This window comes from Podarcis muralis, chromosome 8 (assembly GCF_964188315.1).
Source record: "Podarcis muralis chromosome 8, rPodMur119.hap1.1, whole genome shotgun sequence".
In the NCBI taxonomy this organism is placed as follows: domain Eukaryota; kingdom Metazoa; phylum Chordata; class Lepidosauria; order Squamata; family Lacertidae; genus Podarcis; species Podarcis muralis.
The window spans coordinates 10,365,214-10,383,944 of record NC_135662.1 but is presented as its reverse complement, the minus strand read 5'-3'; the positions used below and the strand labels follow the sequence as shown (position 1 = coordinate 10,383,944).

Sequence of the window (18,731 nt, the reverse complement as noted above, 5' to 3'; positions counted from 1 at the left end):
AAGGAACAAGCCTGCAGCCTGTGTAACACACAACAAAGTTTAGACACAGTAGCTTTGGGTCAGCTACAAAGTCCTGGATGTCCTTTAAACAGGAATGCAATTTTCCAACATATGATTAAGAACTGAAGCATTAAGAACTGGCTTTTAACATTTACACTTTTTATATGGCTTCTGGTTTCTTTTGAAAAAGGATTACATATTTCTACACAATCTGAACCAAGGAGTGTTAACTTGCAAAAGAAAAATAGATTGAAATACTTGGTTGTTGATTATTTAAAGAAACTGTGAAGGATGCGACACAAAGGGAAATTCAGTTGCAAAAACTGGTTTCAGATCAAGTGCCACTTATAATGAGGAAAATGGCACTTTGTGTTCTGTCGAACATCAAAGGCTCTCTATCAAGATTCAACCTCTAGAGGGAGTTAAGAGCACATGGACAAACTACTTCTTATCTTATAAATGCAAGTCAAAGGAATGCTTCTTCAAGTTCATCTCATGGTAAAATAGGGGAGGATTTATACAATGCCATAGCCACTGATGGGTTTGTTGGAGTGAGTGAGTGAGTGAATCAGGCTTAACAGCCTATGACATGGGAAGGCTGTGTGTCTTTCTACAATGCACCGCCAGTGGAAGCTGGTTCATTAGGGGAAATGGGCACTGGTTCTCACCAAGCTCAGCCAGTCCCCACCTGCCTGCCTTCTTACTTGCAACCAGTCCAGGCGGTGGATCTGGCTGTCAGCACCATCCTTTTTATTCTGTGTTGCCCTTGTAGAACTCAGCAGGTAGGAGGCTGGAGACAGAACTAAAGTTTGTTGGCTCTGGCTCCACCAAATTTTGGTCTCCCTGCCTTCTGCCCTTCCAATCGTAATGGGCACCAGCTACCACTGATGCACTAAGAACAAAAAGCAAAGTTTTGCTCTCCTGAGCAAGTTGACAAGGAAATGTTACATTTCCATGGAGATAATATGAGTACAAATGAATAGGAAGCTCAAGGTGGTTTTTTTGGTAAATGGTTGGAGGTCATTCAAGGATGAATTTGAAAACTTCAGCTCCAAACTAGTATCCCTGCCCATTAAGATATGTCAACGTCAATTAATCATTAGATCTTGTCTCTTCTAATGGATGCCACAGTGGGAAGCGTATTATTTTATCTATCCACTGCACACATACAGCTAGAAGAATGAGGTGCTGGGAGACATGTAACTGCATAATCAGAATACTTGCATTATATGTACTTTGAGAAAAACTCCTATGTTCAACAGGCCAAAATACAAAACTTGCTTTATATCTGTAGTTATTCATGCTAGCAAAGTTACAGATGAATTTTAACAAGGTTCTCTACTGGGGCCCCTTCTCCACCTTTTGCTACTTTATAGGTCATAAGGTCTTCTAAATAGAATAGCCTGCTTATGCAGTCATAATAGGTTCCCATCAACCTCAGTCTCATTAATGCAATTGTGGCCAATCTAGTTAAGGATTAAAGCTCAACACTGTCACTCTTGTTAGAATTAATGACCCTTAATTGCGTAGCAAATTCCCCTTCAAATGGATCACATACTTATGCCAAACTGGGAAGGAGAAAACAAAGTCACCGTGCGACCTCAAAAACCATGACTAGGCATTGTGACTCCACAGCCTGGGTCTTCCAAGAGCCAACTGGTGTAGTTCTCATCTCCATTTGTAGAGCCTCCCTCCTCTCATGGTTTAACAACATGCAGCACAGAGACAAGAGCGAAGGTTGCCATCTGTGAATATAATTCTTCCCAGCATTTGTAGGACCTTGAGCTCTGGTACTTAAGGCAGCCAACACACACCCTCACCTTCAGTCCCCAAACTCTCTCAAAGTTTCTTGCTTTCAAGCTTGTTCTCAGGTGCTATATCATGTGTGTCTACGGAATTACAATCAATAGGCATATTACAATTAAAACCTAAAAGATCAGGAGTATACATTTGCCATTCTGGTTTTTGTTATGAACATTTAATAATAGTTGACTTCTAAGACCTATTATGAATTACATTTTAACCCTTTATCAATTTAGTGGCTTAGACTCAGTGAACCTAGTAGTAGAGTTCATTTTGTAATTAAGTACAACAGAGTTTCAACAGTTGAAAGTGACCCAATCAAATCAACCTTTTTCTGGCTTATGTTTGGATTATGCAAGTAATTTCCAAATTAAGTTATTTGTTTCATTGTTTCCACAATGTATAAAAATTAGAATTAGGAGCTATAATCTTACAAGCCACAACTTGTTTAACAGTTCCTATTGGAGAGGGGATATATAGAAAAGTATTTAACGTATTGATGACGTTTTTTGTGGAATGCCCTCCTTAGTGAGGTGAGCCTGTCCATTACTGAACTTCAGTTGAAATGTAACAACATCCTGTTAACCCAAGCATATTATTCCTGTCACTGATCTATCAATCACCTTCTAAGAAACTGCATTGGCGATCTACACTGAAGATAATCAGAAACAGCTCAAAGAACAAAAAAGCAAATAAATTTAAAACACAACTGAAACCATACAAAGTAAACACTCGTGATAAAGACCTATTTATCCAGTTGGGAAAATCTGTGGGCTGATGTCTTCAATTGTTTCTGGACAGTGCAGGTGTCTGTCAAGGTACGACAGGAATGATATCCCACAAAACGGGGGCAGCCACACTAAAGTCCTGCTGGCTGAGAGATACTGGCTGTGGCAACTGTGAATTAAAAACACTGATTTCAAATGGTTTTAAATGGGTTTATATTTGATTTTAAATTTTATCGTTTTAACATTTAGCTGTTTGCCACCTTGGGTTCCTCTGGGAGGAATAGCAGGAAACAATTTTTAATAAATATATTTTGGAACATGGTTCTTCATATTCCAGCAATTATAAGGGACAATGGGCAACCCTTACTACTTCTACTCTACTTGTTCTAGTCTCTCAACTGTATCTTTATTATACCAATATTCTACAAATTTTCCAGAGGCTGTTATCTAACTGTTCTAGACAAACAGAAACCATTCATTTTATTTTTTTTCAAGAATTCTATACCACCCCTACACAGAAGTGTTTATGGTGACTTAGTCAAGACAGTAGTTTAAAATACAACACATACAACATCCACGAAATAAAATAAATCCACAACAGCCAGACAATTGTGCTAAAAGCTTGGTACTAGTAACCAGAAAATGCCTGGATGAACAAATTAGGAAGTGTCAAAAATCTGCTAATCCAGATTCACTGCCCTCACACAGAAGTTCATCTATTTATTTATTTAGTTAGATTCATATGCCACCATTTATCAAAAGATCCACATTTTATGCACATTTTACAGAATTTCAAAATACTTCTATTAAAAACTGCATCAGAACATCTATATTTTTCCAAATGTGTGCAATCACACTGAGGGAAGGGTATGTGCATTTTGATATGTAACCATACACATGACATTTCCCACTGAAAGCTGGACAGATGGACAGACCATAGCTACTGTAAACACAGATAATCTTTTGGCAAAAGAAGAAAACTGCTTCGCTTCTGATCCTTATTGGCATTGTCATAATTACTTATTGAAATAGACCACACACACACACACACACACCACATTTTTCTCACTCAGTAATTTAACATGTTTCTGCTGAAGGTGCTTATCTTTACACAGAAGTCAAATCGAATGCTATGGGAAGTAATTCCTTGATTCCACCACCAAAATGATTTCAGTGGAGATGAACGCTAGGTAAGTCAATGTTTTCCCCTTTTCAACATTCTAGCCCAGGGCTGCAAGAGGCAACAGAAGAAGGCAAGACTACACACACACACACACACTCTCTCTCTCTCTCTCTTTAACATGATAGTTTTCTACATGCAAGGAATTTTTAATAAGGCACTCAAATGTGGGGAACCTTTTCTTCGAGGAGTCACAGTGTGGCATTGATATGTCTTTAATCAGACTGTTAACTTTCATCCATTGCCACTACTGATTAGTTGAAGCCATAGGCTACAAAACAGTTACAACACTTGACATGGAAAATTATTTCATCAGAGGGTTTGAAAGAGAAGTAAATAAAATATGCAAAGGAAAAAACGCTATTTTGATATGAAAATTTATAGGGTAACTGACAAGTCATCAACCTAACCCAAACGAAACTCAATTCCAACTCATTCTCCCTAGCTTGTGTGGAAAAACAAGTACCAGTGAATTCAACAGACCTTATTCCCAAGTTTATGTAACAATAAAGCCTTAGAATCAGAACTTCAACATCTCTCATCTGCAAGCACTAATCTGTTTTCCAAATTGTAACTGGATTAATCCTTTATTATATCCCAAAGTAAAAGGCTGGTTGCTTTGCTCTATCGCCTTCTCACATTTTTAACATTTGAGAAATATTTTGTGAGGCATGTTAAAATCTTTCTCTAATTATGTATTAGAAATATGTTAGAAATATTAATACAAAGAAATCAGAAATTTTGATTTCTAACTCTGACTTCAAGAAGGGAGGGTCATCAACAGCTCAGAATCAGCTAATTTTTGCAGACTGTATAGGTACTACTGATACTTCATTTACATTTGTGAAATATCTAGAGTTCTTGTATTTTTTACTTTGTATTTTTTGTTATCTTGATAGTTAGTTAGCGCTTTGTATGTGTGTTCCATATTAAAATAGCCACTGTTACCAATCACTGATACAGATTGACTTGCCCCCCCCCACTTTCTTGCAATAAAATTCCCAAGAACAATTCTTCCTCAAAGCAGACTATTTCAGCATATGTAAGCTACCTTTCCTGACTATCTGCATTTTTATCCTTGCGTATATTAACTTGGTTAGTGGACCGCATTAGAAACTGCACATGCACACCATGAAAAACATGTGCACATTTGTGTATGTACGGATCAATCTAAATCAACAAAACCACCATAACCATAAGGAAATCAGCTAAGCTAAAACAGTTAAAACTGTAGTTATCTGGGACCACCACCACAAAAGTCATAATCCAGCTACCAACAGGTGTCTGCTTGGAGAAATATCCTCTACCTGCAAATTTCTTTTTAAATCTTTTGATTATCATACCAAAGTCTAAAAACAAGTGCTCTGTTCAGTGTTTTTTTTAAAAAACGACGACTATGCCCAAGAATTCCCTAACATGAAAACTCACATACCACATTGCTAACTTTGCTTTGCCAGAGTAAATACCTTTACTATCTCCAAGAACCTTGAACTTCGTCACAGATCTTGTGAGCCAACCCCCTTCACCTCTTCCCTTTCAGTTTATTGTTCAACTATGCTCATTGGGACTTTGTTACTGCTAATATCAAGGGACATCTTATTTTACTTTGCTTAGCTTTGGTTTGTGCTTGCCTTCACTATTTTCTACATTGTTACTGGCCAGAATTCTTAGAAATACAGTCATACCTTGTGTTGCGTTAGGTTCATGTTGCGTCTTTTTGGCTTGCGAACGCGGCAAACCCGGAAGTGTATACTTCTGGGTTTCCCCGTGCGCCCAAGTGCAGAAGCATTCTGCGCGCTTGCACAGAAGTGCCACTCTAGTTGCAACTTTTCAGGGTGCCAACAGCACCCAGAATGGATTGTGTCCACAACTAGAGGTACCATCGTATTTCTTTAGGTTGCTTGCAAGGGACCATCCACCCACCCAACAAAGAGTTGCTTTTTCTGCTTTTCAGCATCCCAGGGAGTACAGTGGTACCTCGGGTTACATACGCTTCAGTTTACATACGCTTCAGTTTACATACTCCGCTAACCCAGAAATAGTACCTCGGGTTAAGAACTTTGCTTCAGGATGAGAACAGAAATCGTGCTCCGGCAGCGCAGCGGCAGCAGGAGGCCCCATTAGCTAAAGTGGTGCTTCAGATTAAGAACAGTTTCAGGTTAAGAACAGACCTCTGGAACGAATTAAGTACTTAACCCAAGGTACCACTGTATTATTTCCATCCCCAAAGGTAGTAGTCCTAATGAAAGAAAAAAGAGGGGCTAGGTTTTTTTTTAAGAGTTGAATATGGTTTGAAAACAAAATTGCTACTTGAAATGTGTACACATCCACTTTCACCTCTGAAAGAATAAAAACCATCTCTGAGCAGAGGCACACCGTGAGAAGCAAAATATCTCAAATCACTTTCATCTCTTTAAAAATTATGTCTCCAAATAAATTTCTACCCAACAAATTATAAAGCTATTTTTTCCAGTACTGCAATTATTTCAAGGTTGTACATCATTGGCTGTTTTTTTTAAAAAAAAAATACACTGAGGGGAAAGAAAGAAAACAGAACATAAAACTAAGCAAACGTGCATCTATAAAGACATGAAATAATTGACCTATACAGTTGAAAAGTATGCCAAATCTATAGAATCACATAAGAAGGTAAACCCAGTATCTTTTTCTTGATGAATATTCCAATGAACCAAAAAACCCCATACCATTTCTGTAAGAAGTCACTCCTGTTCCCATATCAATTTCTATGTTCATTCATCTACCCACCTTTCACTACCTACATATATAACTTTCACCAATTAATTTGATAGCTCTAAGAGGATTAGACTAATTTATGGAGGATAAGACTAGCGATGAATACAATTCATGGTCACTATATGCTACCTCTAGGATCAGAGACAGAATGTTTCTAAGTACCAGTTGCTGGGGAACAGCACAATAATGTTATTGCCCTCATGTCCTGTCCCTGAGCTTCCCCTCAGACATCTGGTTGTGGGTAAACAAGATAGGCCTTTTGTCTGATTCACCATTTGGTCTCAATGGTCATATCTATCATTTTAAGTGTATCAGCTGCTTCTCAATAGCTGGCGGGAACAAGTTTTGTTACGACCAACATATTCTCTGGCAACAGTTTAGGCCTTCTATAATGAACACCTTCAAGGTATCCAAGAACTAAGGTGATTTAACTCAGTTTCCCTTTGCTTTGTGAGCTATCCCTTCAAGAATAATTGCAAAAATATCTGAATCCTTTTTAGGTTTCCTCCATCTTACAAGCAAGCAAGCAAGCAAGCAATTAATTAATTAATTAATTAATAATTTATTATTTATACTCCGCCCACTACGGGCGGCTTCCAACAAAAGAGTAAAAATACATTAAAACATCAGTCATTAAAAACTTCCCTAAACAGGGCTGCCTTCAGATGTCTTCTAAACGTCAGACTGTTTATTTCTTTGACACCTGATGGGAGGGCGTTCGACAGGGCAGGTGCCACTACCGAGAAGGCCCTCTGGCTGGTTCCCTGTAACTTTGCATCTCACAGTGAGGGAACCACCAGAATGCCCTCGGTGCTGGACCTCAGTGTCCGGGCTGAACAAAGGAGGTGGAGATGCTCCTTCAGGTATAAGCAACTGAAGTTCAAGTATTAAAATTCAATTTAATCCCTGTAACCTGGAAAATAAAGTGCTCAGCTTGGTTCCAACAAGCCTCAGTTTGCAGGCACAGCTAGATCTGGCAGAAATATTCATGACAAACACTATACATCCAACATGTGAAAGCATGAACCACGACCCCCAAAAAATCCAGTTCAGTCTTTACATTATCATATGCCCTCTATAATTGATTTTATACTGCACTTCATTCAAGTGAGCCTAGGCTAAACAAAGTTTTCAAGGAACAACTGTGCTTGTGCTTCCTACCTTAGCTTTAAATTCTGTGGTCACAAATTAGTGCAAGTACTCCTAAAGAAACTATGCTTGGAATGAACTCAGGAGTGTAACTTAGATGGTAAACAACAGTCTCCATGTATCCAATACCCTTCCAAGCTGCCAAAAAAAAAATCACATTTCTTCCCCCATGTCTACCAGTGATGTGGAGCAGGGGAACCCATGCTATCATATGCCACCACACATTTCATTAGATTATGTCATGGAGGAGCAGAAAGAAAGCCAGACATGAGTGGCAGAAACACACAGTTTTTGGTGGCAGTCATGTGGCTTTTTGTAACTTCTCATTTCACCCTCCGAAACATGCAAGTGCAACTGGAGTCAACTGGGGGGGGGGGGGGAATCCAGCTGAAGAAAACAAGGCTATTGATTCATCTTCTTGCCCATAGTTTATATATTGATTTTCTGCCTGAATGAGTAAACTTCCAACAAACCAAAAGTTAACATACAAAGTTACAGATAGGTAGCCATGTTGGTCTGCCATAGTCAAAACAAAAAAAATTCCTTCCAGTAGCACCTTAAAGAACAACTAAGTTAGTTCTTGGTATGAGCTTTTGTGTGCATGCACACTTCTTCAGATACGCTCATACCAAGAACTAACTTAGTTGGTCTTTAAGGTCTACTGGAAGGATTTTTTTTTGTTTTGACTATGGCAGACCAACACGGCTACCTATCTGTAACTGGAACTATGGAAGGCACCACATTCCATGAAATGGAAGTCCATCAACATCACCAAGAAACTTGCACAGGTACAGACTGATATCTTCTTTCTTACTAAATGCAAGAACCTGGACATTATACCCAAGGGTCTTAGAATTAAGAACCCTCTACAATCCACGTATCCCACTAAATATGCAGGTATCTGAAGAAGTGTGCTACTGGAAGGAATTTTTTTTGTTTTAACATACAAAGCGCTTCTTAGCTTATGCAAACATTTCCAGAAAATGCTACTTGTTATCCTACTTGCTTATTAAACAATGGACCCATCCTGGCAGTTATCAGGATCCATTTTGCACCTTCAGCATGATGGCAACTGTGCAAAACAGTGTGCTTCTCAACTGGTCAATGCTTCCGCATGGAGCTGGCCAGCTCTGCAATGTTCAGGAATCATCTTGTGTGACAAACATTCTGAAATAATCCAGGGGAATACACTTGGCAATCTGAATGTTTTCTCTCCAATTCAGCCATTTTAGAAGATTTGCATTTGCCTGCTGAAACATCAAAATCCTCTTAGCAGCAATATTACATCAGGAGTTTACTTTATCTATTACAAGCCCAGCCCCATCACTCCTCTTCTCAATACCCCACTTTTGTAAACATGACCTAGATGTACACAGCAGCATTTAACATACCTAAACTTAGCCTGTCCACCAAACAATTCATCCTATTACAAACTGTGACAGAAGCGCAAGTGGAAGAATGATTGACAGTAGGGGAGTGGGGTGGAATATTGGGCAGTTAGAGCAAACAACTGGTAAGGAATGTTGCTTGGAAAATGGCAGAGTTGTAGTTGTAAAGGAAAGAAAGGGAAAGGGGGGATGAAATGGGAATTATAATGAAATCATATGTAAGAGTTGGAATAGCAATTATGAAAGGTCAGTAAATCAGAACTCAAGACTTCTGAATAAAATGACCACTTCTGAACATTATGTTCCTAAGTAAATATAAGCTAATGTTTTAATTGTACTGTATTGTGTTGTGTTCTGGTAGGATTTTGTGATAAATTTATCTCACCCATGTGTCTTGTAAAGATGTACTTGAGAATATAAATGGAGAATCTCACTGCTCTCTACAAGTCAGAAGGTTGTGCCAGCTGGCTGGACTCAGCATAGCTGCAGAGAGACTAACCTTGGTAACCACTGCGAGACAAGCGCTTCTTATGGGGGATCCCAGAAATGTCACAATACGCTTATCAGCAAGTTGGGCTTACTGCACGCAGTATATAAATATGCTAAGATTAAGGCTGCTAGACAGTAATAATTTATGTGTTAATGAGGTCTGGCCACAATGGCCTTTCACATCTCCAAGGTCAGTGAAAGAAAGCACTTTTCTTCTATAGAAACTAGACTGAACTGTACTTTGATAGCAAAGGTTCCAACCTCAAACATGTATATCCCAGAATTGGAGTCTATGCTTAACATGACCACTGTGCTTCACAACTGCTGTTTATGACATCTACAGTGGCAGAAATACCACAGTTACAGATAGAAATACCACATTATGACACCTCAGCATGGCAGTTAAGCCAGTAATATTGTATCCATATGTAGCTGTGGGCCAGAGATTGAGATGAAACGACTTGCCTAGGGCTGCCCAATGAGTTTGTAACTGGTTTCAAATTTGCTTCTGGAACTCTTAAATTTATTATCACCATCCAAATAATTTATATAAAGTTAAACCAGATTCAAACTCCTGAGCAACGCTACTGCCAGCTGAGCCACCCCAAGCCTAGCAGAGGGAGAACAAGACTTTAAAATATAGTTTGACCTGCATTACCCTTTTTGATGGTGCATATTCTGCCAGTTTGCCAGGACATGTGAACAGAACTAGGATCCACTTTAAGTTCCCCCTGTCAAGTCCTGTCCTCACCATGTCTGCTTTTGAAGATTTACACAAGTCTCAGTTCAGACAGCTTCAGCATGCCTGGCTAAGTTGCTTTGGTGTATCTTCAGCTGAGCCACAGTTGGGGACTCAGCCAGAAAGGTGCTACATCCTAACTTGTTCATCCTGGTGGATCTTTAGGACTGCCCCCTAACAGGTTCCATTAAAAGGTTCTTGCTTGTCTCCTTTAATCAGCCCCTGATCAGTTTCAGGTAAAACTATAAACATTGTGCAAAACACTGCAGCCGTCAGTTCTGCTAACATGCTGCTGCTATAAGATTTGCAAGCACAAAAGCTTGCAAAATAAAAGCACCCACTCTTTTCCCCCTATAAATTATGATTAGACATAGCTCAAGAACTACCTTTGTGGATTAGACAATGGTCCATTTAGTACAACATTCCATGTCTAACAGCTGGTCACAAGCATGGCATTCAAAAGAAATATATTTTCTTGTCAATTAGCAATTCTGTATTTATATTTTGCTTTTCTAGTCAAGGCAGATCTCCCCAGTGGCTAATTAAAAACAATCCATTAAAAGGACCTTTCACCTTGACGCAGCCTTTCCTAACCTGGCACCCTCCAGATGTTCTTATCTACAACTCCATCAGGCTCGGCCAAAATAGCTGATGGTCAGGGCTGATGGGAGATGTAGTCCAAAACATCTGGATCACATCTGTCAGGGAAGGCTGCTGCCCTAATGCTGAAAAATGTCAATGGTATCTCTAGGCATTTTCTTTCACTGTGAATACTTGTGGAATCCTAATGCTTTTTCAGTTTCAACAGCACACCAAGGTGAAAAAAGCTGTCTAAAAATGCTCTATAAAATCTTGACTTTCAAGAGACCTCTCAACTTTCTACTTGCTTTTCTAACTACAAAATGACATTTACTCTTGTCTTCAATCTCACTACATCATCTCTTTGTAACTGTGGCTCAGCCCTAACTTTACTGTAATGCAACTTTCATTTTTGTCCAAAATCCTTCACAGCATCTCACTTTCTCATAATCCTATAGCTTAGTTTGTAATTCACCACCTTTGACTCAAACCTTTTAACCATTTTAACTAAACAAATTATCTTCCCTCATTTCTTATTTTTCTACCTGCATTTTCTGCAGTTTTCCTCATTTTGTTTTAACTTTTCTTCTGACACACTTCTCATAATTTTCTCTTTCCTTTACCTTTATTTTCCCCTGCAAACATTCATTTGAAAATATAGCCCAAACATCTTCAGCAGCGAATCCTCAATAATTAGAAGCTCTGAGTTGAATCCAGAGCTAGGCTGTTCCCAAATGCCGCATTTATTGATCAGTAATCCCAATTTGTTTGCACAAAGTTTGTGGTAAGGTTATACAACACCTGTTGTTTATTCACCATTCATTCTGGTTTGTTTGTGGTGAGGTCACATGATGTCACATACAGCAATTGTTACCTCACAGTTATCAGTGCATTTCCCTATCAATTTCCTTACTGCAAAAGTCTAAACCTGAAAAATAACATGTGCAGAAGTGGCTTAAGTCATACTGTACTTTGAAAAGACCCACTGAAATCAGTGGGACTTACATTAGCCATAACTAAGTTCTGTTGAGTTCACTGTGTCTGAATTCAACCCTATACTCCTGCAATGTATTTATAATGGTTCCAGCTTCCCCAACCCATTTTGATATTGTAACTTATTTTACCTGCTGAAGAGTCTAGGTTTATCTGCTACAGTAGACATTCTATGTTAAGTAAAACTACATAACTGATCATGAACCAAACTGGACAAATATTTTTTTAAAAGATTCAATTATTAATACGTTGTGTCTAAATAACTGCTTATCTTATTCCTTAATCCATGCAAATTAACAACATTGTAAGAAGAACATCGGACTGCATCGGGTTAAAGGCCCATCTAGTCCAGCATCCTGTTCTCATAGTGGCCAACCAGATGCCAGTGAGATGCCCACAAAATCAATAATAATACTGATGAAGCATTAAGACACTGAATGGGTCCATAACAGCCAAGTCAGAAACTGCTTAGAGGTTTTCTTACAACCAAGTAGTATATAAATTGCTAATTTGTTAAATAAATAAATCAGTCAGTCAGTCAGTCAGCAGTCATAAAAATCTGCATTAATAGTAGTGATAAATTCTGCAGTAGTAAGGTCAATAGTGGAGTCAATAGTAACAATAAATTCAATTGCAGAAAAAAATATTGTTGATTAGTAGTCATAACATTGAAAAGATTAGTTGTTATAATAAATTTAACAGCTATAGTAATTATCAGTGAGTTCAACAGCAGTAAAATCAATTATGTCAGTGAGTAGTTTCAGCTGAGCAGCACCAACTAGAAATAGTTGTACTGTAATGTTTTTCCCCCAGCTGGGTAGAAAAGATACATACCATATAGGCACTTCATTTGACTATGGAAGAATTGTACTCACACAAAGTATCTTTACTCACTGTAATTAATCATTGTCCACAAGCTTTTTCTTTTGATCACCTTTAAATACAAGACCTTGCTTCAGCATTCACTCTTCCTATACGTATAACTATATAAGAGCTACCAGTAGAGGGAGCAGAAATTCGCTTTTCCAGCAATCAAGTTAGAAAACCTCCTAAAGCTTATGGATGCAGTCTTCCAGAGTACTGTATTGACTTTTCCACATCACCCATTACTCAGTTCTCAAGTGTGCACTTATGGCTACACTTGCACTACTGCTGGAGAGATCCCTAAGGCACTTCCTCAGTACCAGAAAAATTATTCAAGGTAAGGACCCAGAAGTGCCCCCCCGCCCCGACACCCACTGCTGGCTGCTTCAGACCCCCCCCCCCCTTTTGCCTCGTAAAGGATCAATCAGGCTGTGATCCCCAAGTCAGCCTTGCAGAGGAGACAGCTTGACAGGATTGGTCACTGCTCCTGCACAGATATCCCAAGGCACTACCTTTAAAATATTTGTACCCTGCTGTTTTACCCAAGGAAGATCTCCATGATGGCTGGCACTATTAAAAACTATTCTATTAAAATGGTTAAAGATAAATGCATATCAACACTAACATACAAAAGGAGCAGCCAGTTAATAAAATCAAGATCACCTTAGCAAAAATGAAGATTTTTTACTGGCCCCGCAAAACCTAATAATGTATTTTTTTGAGAATGAAGCCAGATTCTGTTCTTCCACTTGATCTAGGTGGTTTCACATGAAGTAAGGCCTCAGAAGAAGATCTTAATATATGGGATGATTTTTATCGGAGTTGGTTGCTATTTATAGCAAAACTCCTGTGATCATGATCAGTAGAAACCTGCCTATGCATCATATATGCAAACTCTTGTTAACCAATATAAAAACCCGCAATAAGCTTTCAAATCACAAAAGCAGTTATAAAGTACAGGCTTTAATTTCTTTTCCTCATCGAAGTCTAGTACAGGGCCAAGCAACAGCTGCTGAGATTACGAAAGATTGGGAGGTGGGGAAAACCAGAAGCGGAATTCTGTGACAGACTGTGGGCTGTTTTGCTGCCGGAAATGAATCCCTGTATTCTTTGATTCTATGCTAACCACACACACTCCATTGGCCACCATTCTGCATCTGACTGCAACTGGAGGACCTCATTTTGGATTTATTTTTATAAAAAGAAAAGATTTCACAATGCTTCAGAATGCCACCCCATAGTCTAGTAGAAACAGGAGCATTTCTTTACACAGCTTTTTATAGAAAAGGGAAACAGGAAGACAGGGTAACACTGGCAGAGTTAAAGGGGTGCTATAATTATGCATTCATTTTTGTGTGTTTTCCTTTGATTTGACGATCTGGGCATAACTCCTAAAGCAAGCAGCCACTAGTAAACTACAACAGCAGCAAAGGAGCCAATGAAATTGAAGAAATAACAGTCTGCTGCAACTTTTTGCAGTTCTGCTTATACATGTTTGCAACTTGCCAGTTCTAATTTCAGTGTCTGCCGCCACCTCCCTACAGAGTGACAACTTGTTTCCCTCTTCCAAGTCCAGCCCAATTGGCTAACTTCTAGAGGTTTCCAGCTGTTTCTACTGTTTTCCAAGGAAGAACATTTGATGTCAAAACGCAAACTGCTAGAATTTCCTTTCTTGTAGAGGTCCTTTCCAAACCAGTAGAATACCAGACCTTTGTTCTCTTCTCTACATGCAAATGTTAGGAGCCCTACACCAAGGATCTCCATAAAACTGGAGTGCCACTGGAAGGAGAGCTCCAGGATGCAAGACATTTTCTTTACCTTTTCTCTAAAGGGAAACACTTCCTCTCTTCCTGTCCACCTCCACACCACTAACTGATACGATTCCATTCTAAAAAAACACCATTCCATTTTACAACAAAGCACATCTGCCTAGTCATCCTACTGTATGCCTACAGTGCCAGGAATAAGAGCAGGCATCACTGTTTTCCAAGCTGCTACCCTTGGAAACTCATGGGTGGTTGTCTATATATTTGGTTGTTATACGCTTTCCCAGAAAAGAACATGTTTAGACTTGAAAATACTTGTTGATTCCAACTTAATGTGCTTTGCATGGTAGCCCCAGTCACCCAAACATCCCATTTTATGAAAACTTGCCAACATTCATCAGACAAACAGCCATTTCTAGCACTTGAGAGTCTATGTATGCTTTCATCAACAAATATGTTACTCTACTTCAGGCAGTAACCGCTTTCCTCACCACATCAATTAAAAACAAACAAACCACATGCACTAGTAAATTCCTAAAGAGGTAGCCATGTTGCAGGGGGAAAGCAGAGTCTCATTTAATAAAAATAATAAGAATCTAACAAATCATTATAACGGAATGGCATTAGAACTATTCAAAATTGTGATTTAAAAAATCCCATGGCACTTTAAAGACTACCAGATGTTAAAGACTACCAGATGCATACATTTTTGTGGACTACAGCTGACTTCAACTGAGAAAGTGAGCTCAAGTCCATGAAAACGTATGCCACATGTTGTTTTTATGTGTGCTGTTGCAGACTAACAGCTACACCTCTGGAATTGAAGATCTGGAGTGTATTTTTTCAAGTTTCATCTTACCCACGAAAAGAACAAGCACCTGGAAGATACTGCAACCAATATATTTTTGTGGATGAAACAGAGCCATGAAGATGCCACCCATCCAATTTGAATCCAACTCTTCCCCAAAAACCATCATGGGAAAACTCATGTTTAACCCCTGCACAGGATGTGACAAACTTGTTTTGCTCTTCAGACCACTCTATTGGAGCATTCTGCTCCCTTCCTAGAAATAAGAAACAGTACACCTCATCCATGCCCAGAATATTGAACTAGTCTATACTGCCCCTAAACACAAGGGATTTGTGAATGCTTCATCATTTTAGCTTTCCCCCTCTGCTAATCAAGGAAAAAAAGATGGTTCAATTCCTTCTTAACCCTCATACATCTGAAAACTGCCAAACCTAAACAGCCTTTTCAGAAAAAGATCCATCAACCACGAGGACCAGGCAGAACTTTCATGTGCAAAGGCAGGATAACTCAATACCAGATGTAGGGAAAACAACAACAATGGAGGCCTGTTGCCTTTCTGCCCCGCATTATGAGCTCTCCGGAGACAACTGAATGACCATTTGTTGGATACAGGGTGCTGTAGGGAGATGAAATATAAGATGAAATATTGGTCTAATCCAACAGGCTGTTTCTTCTGTCATGAACAATTAAAGTAACCCATTTAAAAATGAATAAAGTGGGGGGATAGTGGAAGAGAATGAGACAACAAGACGACTGGAACAGATCTATTCTCCTCCAAACAAAAATACCTGAAGTCGGGGAAGGGGTCCCCTTTTGCCACCATCCAAAGAGAAGCAAGTTCTGTTATTTGAGGCAACATCAGAGAAGATTTTGTGAAGCTGAATTCAGTTTGCTGTTACAGAGACTCTATTGGGTCATCCAAATAGCCGTTGACAATCAGCTATTCTTTATTGTTTATTATGAAGCCTTCGCACAGTAATGACCCGTAACCTTGTGTATTTTCTTAAAAAATAGTAATCATGCTAGGCTACCATCATCTATTTGATACTTATGTGACTTTTCCTACCTGTTTATGACTTGTTTTTAAAAACCCAGCAACAATGAAAGACCCATTATTCGAGGTGACAATAAGACTTGAAAGAGACATCAAACCCGTCATCTTCACACTGGGATGGTTTGGGCCAGGGGAGATGGAAAGGAAGGAGAGAGAGAAGATCCAGAACAACAGAAAACAGGACCAACTTTTGAGCAGTAGGATGAGAGCTGGGATGCAGGTAGGGCAGAAAATACATAAAGTGGGAGGGAGGAAATCACAGGAGGGGAAAGGAGGACTTTTAAGGCACCCTCAAATGGAAAGCTAACTAAGGACCTGGCCTTTCTCCTTTGGAGAACCACCATCTTGGGGGAAAAGATTCACTTATCATCCTTACACCCCCACATTTCTTCACAAAGCTGCATGCATCCCTTTCCACCCCCACTTCTACCCATCGCATTGCCCTTACGACAACCCTGTGGAGTAGGGCCAGGCTGAAGGTGGGGTGTGTTGTTTTTGTTGTGGCTGCATGTTTTTCATAGATCACAGGCAGCTTTATTTCCATTAATGTTTAATTGTTTAAAGTGACAATTTCTCTGCTTTATAACTATTAAATGTTCATAGAACTAAGTGACTGACACTTATGTTTTATAGTTTGTTATAAGGAAAACAATGCTCCTTTATCCCTTATGGGTATCCAAGTGCCCATATAGAGACCTTCTGTAGGTTTTCTATCCATAGGAGAAAATAACAGAGGCCAACCAGAGAATATTGAGAAGCAAAAGTTCTTAGTAAACCACCTGGAGTCTCTGTTGGGGGGCAAAGGCATGGTGTAAATAAATGTATAACAACAACAACTGCGGTCAAATTCTTGGGGAGGGATTCATGAGTGTAGCCGGGGGGGGGGAGTTTACCCCCTCCCCCCCAAAAAATAAAGTAAATAGATAAAAATACTTAACTATAAGTAGAAATTTTGAGATTTTTCTGAGCACTTGGCGTCAAAAGAAAACCATTTAACATACATTTAAAGAAGACTTGGGAACATTTATCGAATACGTGGAAAACAACTGTACACAGCTGAAAACGTTGGCAGCATTGAGATAAATTCGATCTTTGATGGCTGTAAAAGTGGAAAACTGATTTGAATGGTTACGGTAAAAATACGCAGGTACGTGCATATGACATGTAAAATGGAAAGAGGAGAAGGGAAGCCATTGGATCATTTCAAAGTTTGTTATTTGGAAATGTAGAATAGGAAAATTCAATATAAATGATGACCAGGAAAAAAGAAAAAGCCATTTGAAACAGCTGTCATTGGGACACTTCGCTCTGAATCTAGCTAGAGAGAATCCGACAGAGAATGGTGACAGGTGGGTGTCCCGTCTCTCCCCCCCCCCCCCATTAAAAAAAAAGTAACGTAAATCAACGGCTCCGCCCAGGGTGGGATTCGAACTCGCGACCCTGCCATCGGAACCGTTAACGCCACAAACGCGCACGTGCAAACCGCCGTTCCTCCGCCGCCGCAGCCTCACCTCTTACCTGGGTAGGGGGTGTTGGGGGGGGGCTGCCTCCTCACAAGAAATCCGCGCCAGAAACCGGACCCCTCCCAATAAGGCGAGGATGTGAGGGGGGAGAAGTACCACAAAGTTTAAAAGAATAAAAAGAGAGGGGGGGGGGAAACGTCGACGGGGGTCTCTCAGGAAACGGAGGCTTCGAGAGAAAGACTAACGACCAACCGCCTCACGAGCTTTCTAGATATCGGCGCGCGCGAGGGGCGCCGCGCGAGCTTTTATAGGCTAACTCCCGGCCGAGGGCCACGCCCCCTCGCTCGCGCCCACCTTTGAATGCGACGCCTCGGGCGTGGCCACGCCCTCCTCCCGCCCACTGGAGGGAAGACTGGACCACACGCACGTCTCTCTTTCTCCCCCGCGGCGGCTCCTCCTCCTCCTATTTCTAGCCACGCCTATCGTTCTAGCTCCGCCCCCTCGCCAATCTCTCCGCCCCGCTCAACCTGTTGCTGCAAAGGGTCTTCCGCGGATCCTTTGCGCGGCTTTTCCCCCCGCGGGCATCCGCATAAATGCAGTTTTCGCTTGCTTTGCCTGTTCACAGCAGCCCAGGAGGAATCCTCCTCTTCTTGCAAAATAAGAGATTGCCAAAAAAAAGCAACAGTTAAAGCGTTGCAGAGAGGGGCTTGCAAACTTTGAACGGCGATGCCTGCCTGCGCGCGATTGTTTGGAAAAGTTTACCCCTTCCCGTTGAATTCAACCGGGAGTTACTCCTGAGTAAGCGGGCAGAGAGGGCATTGCAAACAAAATAAAAGCACAACGGCAGCAACTGGATGTGCAGAGAGGATTGCGAATTGGAATTCAGCCCCTGCGCGCGCTTATTGTGAGAAATCACCCGCAGTTCTTCTACGGGGGAGATTTAGCTCTAGAGTAGAACCGAAAGCGAGGAG

General features: G+C 40.2%; 1 protein-coding gene across 3 annotated transcripts in view; it reads right to left on the bottom strand.

Moving 5' to 3' along the window:
- Window positions 1-18,731, bottom strand: part of NDRG1 (N-myc downstream regulated 1) — an 82,340-nt gene that overhangs the window by 27,535 nt on the left and 36,074 nt on the right. Inside the window, exon 1 of one of the 3 annotated variants that reach the window (XM_028736116.2) lies at window positions 17,816-18,049. The exons of the other annotated variants lie outside the window; for them this stretch is intronic. The gene's annotated coding sequence lies outside the window, so the exon portion shown is untranslated. Of the gene's footprint in view, window positions 1-17,815; window positions 18,050-18,731 lie in introns of those variants that run through there. 3 annotated transcript variants of the gene reach the window in all.